This window comes from Myotis brandtii, unplaced genomic scaffold (genome assembly GCF_000412655.1).
Source record: "Myotis brandtii unplaced genomic scaffold, ASM41265v1 scaffold127, whole genome shotgun sequence".
Taxonomy (NCBI): domain Eukaryota; kingdom Metazoa; phylum Chordata; class Mammalia; order Chiroptera; family Vespertilionidae; genus Myotis; species Myotis brandtii.
Window position 1 is genome coordinate 920,977 of NW_005354464.1, and position 6,790 is coordinate 927,766.

A 6,790-nucleotide genomic window follows, 5' to 3' on the forward strand; every position below is an offset into this window, starting at 1 on the left:
ATCAGCTGCCTGGCTGCCGGCCGCCATCTTGGCTGACAGTTAATTTGCATATCTCCCTGATTAGCCAATGAAAAGGGTAGCGGTCGTACGCTAATTACCATGTTTCTCTTTTATTAGTGTAGATATGGACTAGTGGCCCGGTGCATGAAATTTGTGCACATTAAAAGGGGATTAATGAGAGGAAATATTTTAATATTGCTATTTGCCCTTTCTCTATAATAGAAGTGTCAGAGATAAAAGAAAATTAGTAAAATGTATATGAAAATCTTCCTCCTGTCAGAGTCTGGGGTGCACCACGGGACCCAGAGTCAAGTCCCCGCGTCCACCCATGTGTGCCTCAAAATCACATGAGACCCAGACCCAGCCGCCTCCCCCCCATTGGGCTAGATCCAGACCTGGCTGGTCCCACCCTTGTCAAGCCCCGCCGGGCGGGGGGCGCAGCCTTAGGTCCCCTGGACTGGCTCCAGGGCAAGGGGCACAGCCTGAGGTCCCCCAGCCCGGGCTGGGGCGGGGGGCATGCCTTGAGGTCCCCCGTCAAGCCTCGCCAGGTGGTAGATGTGGCCTGAGATCCCCTGTCAAGCCCTGCTGGGCAGGGGACATGGCCTGAGGTCCCCCATCAAGCCCCGCTGGGCGGGGGGCGCAGCCTCAGGTCCCCCGGCCCAGCACCAGGAAGGGGGCGCATTTTGAGGTTCCCCATCAAGCCCTGCCAGGCAGGGGGCGTGGCCTGAGGGCCCCCAGTCCGGCACCAGGGCAGGGAGTGCAGCCTAAGGTCCCCTGGCCCGCTGCTGGGGCAGGGGGCGTGGCCTGAGGTCCCTGTCAAGCCCTGCTTTTGTTTTTTTGATGTTGTTGTTGCATAGTTGTTATTTTAATGCAATTTATCCTATTTCCATCTACTACAAACATGTTTTCCTTAATAGCCTTAAGATAACTGCTTTAAAATTATTCTCTGCCAGTTATAACATCTGGTTCATCCTGATGTCACCCTTCATTTAATGTATTTTCTCTTGAATATAAATCATGCTTTGCTTTGTTTTCTCCTTTTTCTTTATATGTTAAGTAATTTTGAATTGTTTCCTGGGCATTGAGAAAAATGCATTGTCTAGACTCTGGATTTAGTTTTTGTCTTACAAATTTTTTATTTTATTTTACCGTTTGATTCTCTTTAACCCCCATCTTTTATCCCCTGCCTCTCTGGCAACCAACAATCTGTAATCTGAATCTATGCATTTAAAAAAATTTTTATTTTATTTTAATTTCACAAATAAGAGAAATCATATGATATTTGTCTTTCTCTGTCTGACTAATTTTACTTAGCATAATGCCCTTGAGGTCCACCCATGTTGTCACAAATGGCAGGATTTCATTCTTCTTTTTATGGCTTAATAATATTCCATTGTATGAATACCATAATTTCTTTATCCTTCATTAATTGTTGGACACTTAGATTGTTACCACATCTTGGCTGTTGTAAAGAGTGCTGCAAGGAACATGGTAGTCATGTATCTATCTTTTTGAGTTATTTTTTGTTGTTGTTTTCTTCCAGATGAATACCCAGAAGTGAAATTGCTTGAAAGATTTGGGAACCCTCTAAGGCAGTGATGGCGAACCTTTTGAGTTCGGTGTGTCAGCATTTTGAAAAACCCTAACTTAACTCTGGTGCCGTGTCACATATAGAATTTTTTTGATATTTGCAACCATAATAAAACAAAGATGTATATTTTTGATATTTATTTTATATATTTAAATGCCATTTAACAAAGAAAAATCAACCAAAAAAAAAATGAGTTCGCATGTCACCTCTGACACGCGTGTCATAGGTTCGCCATCACTGCTCTAAGGGGAACTTGTTGGTTGCCTTTTGTGCCAAGCCATGGAGATCATATTTCCCTATCCAAAACGTTGGGACTCCTGATTCTCGTAATGGGAGAGAAAATTGAGATTGAGACCATTCTACCAAATCTAGGGTATGTGATATAGTGTATGGTGGCTATAAGAATAGGCCTAAGATGCCTGGCAAAGAAAGCCAGGGTAGAAAATGTTTTCTACCGGCTGAACTGTTCCTGGAGAGGAACCCCTATGGGAAAGGATTGATGCTGGGTATTCTCTAAGTCTTTAGAACAACTTCAGCAATAAACCAGAGGATTTGGGTTCAGTGAGGGTCTTGATTGAGTTGAATTGATTAGTATGTCTACGGGAAATCCACAGCTTCCAGTGTACTTTTTGAAACCATCGTGACCAGTATAAACTTTGTTTTCACCCTGTTTGCTAAAACCTTTTAAGCAAACTAAATGAATCTTTCTTTTGATTATGTTTCTAACTGAATTACCATCTGCTATTTGGAAATCATAGTTTTGAAATTTACATTTAAATATAAATTGTGCACTATCACACTGATTGGTCTGAGTCTAGGATAAAGAGACGAGAATGATTCTTACAGTTTGGTCTTATTATTCATTCCAATGCTTCATCTATTTCACGGGATCCCAAGTGTATCTTAAAAACCCTGATTGGTGTACAGAGGCTTCAACTGCTTATTATTCTTTCCTCAGCTCCTCATATTTGCAGCATCTCCCATTTATTTAGGACACAGTTTTAATTTTCAAGGCCACAGCGACTTTTCTGTGCTTTCTTAAAGGAAAACTGCCAAGCTTGATAGGTTCAAATTTGACTTTTCTTCTTAAGTGCATTTATGCATTGCCAAGATCTTCCTGCTTCCTTATATGCTTTTGATTTTAATGGTTGATGCACTTCCATTGACTCAAGGACCACATAATTACAATAATGCCAGCCCTCATATCTGATTGTATAAATCCAGAACAGTATGCTGCTTTTCTTTGTACTTAAAGAATGTAACAAGACCAGTGCCCAAGAATCAATTTAAGAACAATAGGCTGTTGAGTTAAAGCATCATTATCATTAAGAGGTATTTTCATAATGCTCGGCATTTTTCAGTGGATGCAATAACTAGATCTAGAGTCTCAGCCTACTCCTACCATGACTTATTAGGTGACCTTGGGCAAGTCACCATAATGCCTCTGAGTTTCCTCATTTATGAAATGAGGGGTTAAACTGGATGTTTTTCCAGGTTATTTCAGATTCTTAAATTTATGATTAATACAATTATTCTGCTGAAAACTTTTCAAGTTAATTCCACATTTATGAATGAAAATGGAACCACAATGATTCCATAAAACTCAGGATTATACAGTAAGTATTTTACCAAATGGATTTGAATTACTAATTTTTGATCCACACTTACATTACTTTATTTATTTTTATTGATTTTAATTTTTTATTGAAGTTATTGGAGTGACATTGGTTAATAATATTATATAGGTTTCAGGTATACAATTGAACAATACATCATCTGTATACTAGTATTGTATTGTGTGTTTGCCACCCCAAGTAAAGTCTCCTTCCATTACCATTTATATTACCCATAAAATTATACAGGTTTCAGGTATGCAATTCTACAATATATCGTCTGTATATTATACTGTGGGTTCACCACCCAAAGTCAAGTCTCCTATCACCATTTACCTTCTTTGTCCTCCCCCACCCCTTCCCTCTGGCAATCACAATACTGTTGTCTGTGTCTATGAGTCTTTATTTTTTTCTTTGTTTAATCCCTTCACCCTTCTCACTCAGCTCCCAGTCCCCTCCCCTCTGACAGCTGTCAGCCTGTTCTCTGTATCCATGAGTCTAAATTTTGTTGGTTTATTTTGTTCATTTGATTCCACACCTAAGTGAAATTATATGGTACTTTGTTGGTTTTAAAACTTCAATAATATAAAGACAACTTTTAGAGGAGAAAATATTTTAGACTCTTATTGTTGGCTTAAATTATTTATTGTAAATTATGTAAATACTTAACATAAAACTAAGCATACATTTCTAATGCTTGTAACTTCTACAGAATGGAAGGAAATCAATAAATTAAATATAAACAAAACTAAAATTTAATTTAATAAGCTGGATGATGATGTTTTGCTGAAACAAGTAAGTTTCATTTGATTCTGTCTGTTAAGGGTTTGGTTTCTTTGGATTTGGCATACCTAGTTAATAGTGCCATGTCATGACTCAGCATTTTAACCAATTTCCTTATTCATTTGTATAGCAAACTGGGATGTCATTTGGACTCCACTAAGTATAAATATATAATTTACTTAATCTACCTTTTCCTTTTTCTCCTTAGCTTTTAACAATTAAGTCAGTAAAACTTAGTGCCAGTGTGAATTTAAGACACACATGGGCATTAAAGTCATGTTGCAGAAATTAGTTATTTATTTGTTCTTCTAGAAAATCCTTCTATGCCACGCCAGATCCTTCGATGGGCCAGGCTCTGTTCTGGATAGTGGGGGTACAGCAGTGAATGCAGAAGAAAAAGGCTCTGCCCTCAGAAATTATGTTGCACTAGGAATCATCCGGATAATTTAGAATATTAATTTTAGATGTAAAATAAAATGAAAACAGAAATAAAAGCATTCCTATAAGGAACCTGTTGATCCTTGGGAATATGGCACATTTATAACAGGTTCATGGATCCAACTTTGAGAAAGGTTGCTCTCTTCAGTTTATTTCTTTTGCATATGAGCTTCCTAACTTTTGTAATTCATTGAACATAGAATAGTTTATCCAGTTCTCAACTTGTAGAATTTCAATTTGCAAGGACTTGGAATCTGGGCCATCGTGCTGAGCCAGTTAAGTTAAGGCAGCACTGCAAAATGGAAGGAACATTTGTTCAGGGGTCACAGACTGGGATTATTGCTTTGTTCTGTCATTAGAAGACTTTTATGACCTTGAGGAGGGCACTCAACCTCTCTGAACCTGTTTCCTCACCTTCAAAATTGCAAGGGGGCCCTGGTGATTTATTCTTATCCTTTTTTGAGGGAACTATAACCCTTTGAGAATCAGATGAATGCTATTAAGTCTATTCATACCAAATGGCTTACACACAAAATTTGCTTATAAGTTCCGAGGATTTATTAACCCCTGCCGATTGAAAATAACCATATTAATATTTTGTTGTAAATATTTTCTATTCTTTTTTTTACTGCTTTTACCCTATTTTTTTTTATCATCGCCCAGGAATATGTTGAGGGGGAGGGGGAGGGGGAGGGGGAGAGAAACATCAATGAGAGAGAAACATCATTGATGGGCTGCCTCCTGCATATCCACCACTGGGGATCGAGCCCCACAACCTGTGCATGTGTCCTGACCAGGAATTGAACCAGCCACACCAGCCGGGCCTTCAATATAATTTTAATAGATGAATCATAATCTATTTAAGCAATGGCTTATCACTGGACATCATAATAGATACCTGTGTCTTTTGCCTGGTATACATTCTCCCTCCTAGTAGTAATAGTATCTCACCTTTTTTGGTAAATTCCCACTACCCAATTTTTAGCTATGTATTTTGGATAAAATAGATGCAAGAGACATTTGTCAGAACTTCTACGAAAATAATATTTTCATGCTCTAGATTTGGTGGTATTCAAATGAGAACCATAAAGTGGGCCAGTGAGAAGATAAAGCTGACCTCAGAATTAGCTGATTCAGAAGATGAACAGAATAGGTCCTGAGGCATGGATACACGGAACAGACTGACAGATCTCAGATGGGAGGGAAGTGGGGGAGATGGGAAGAGAATAAAGAACAAACATGCATATGCATAGCCCATGGATACAGACAATAATGTGGTGAAGACCTGGGGTGTGGTGGGGGCTAGGTGGAGGAGGGCAATGGGGGTAAATGGGGAACATCTGTAATATTGTCAACAATAAAAAAAAGATGGATTCTGGTGACATTGTTGAAACCTGAAGACAGCTTTAACGTCAGCCTTTCTTGGGGATTTTTCAGTTACAAGAGCAATATATTTTCTGTTTGTTAAACCCTTTTAGGTTTAAGTTCTTGGTCCCTTGCAACGTAAAGAACCCTAATACAGGCATTTAGATTATTTTCAAAATTTTGACTGTTATAGCCCAGCTGATGTGGCTAAGTGGTTGAGCATTGACTCATGAACCAAGAGATCACTGGTTCGATTCCCAGTCAGGGCACGGGGGAGTGCAGGAGGCAGCCAATCGATGTTTCTCTCTCATCGATGTTTCTGTGTCTCTGTCCCGTCCTCTCTTTCTAAAAAATCAATAAAAATCATATTTTAAAAAATTTGACTATTGTAAATAATGCTACAGTGAACAGTCTCATACCTCTAACTCTTTGGAGTATCTTTTTAAATTTTTTAAAATTTATTTTTAATATATTTGTATTGATTTCAGAGAGGAAGGGAGAGGGAGAGAGAGATAGAAACATCAATGATGATAGAGAATCATTGATTAGCTGCCTCCTGCACCCTACCCCCCTCCCCTCCCCACTGAGGATCAAGCATGTAACCCAGGCATGTGCCCTGACCAGGAACCAAACCATGACCTTCTGGTTCATAAGTCGATGCTCAACCACTGAGCCATGCCAGCCAGGCTAATTTTCTAAAATATATTTTTATTTATTTATTTCAGAGAGGAAGGGAGGGGAGAGAGAGAGAGAGAGAGAGAGAGAGAGAGAGAAGCATCAATGATGAGAGAGGAATCATTGACAGCTGCTTCCTGCATGCCCCCACTGGGGATTGAGTCCACAATCTGAGCATGTGCCCTGACTGGGAATCGAACCATGACCTCATGGTTCATAGGTCAAGGCTCAACCAACTGAGTCACACTGGCTGGGCTAAAGTTTATTTTTTATTACAATTTACATATAATATTATATTAGTTTCAGGTGTACAACATAGTGATTA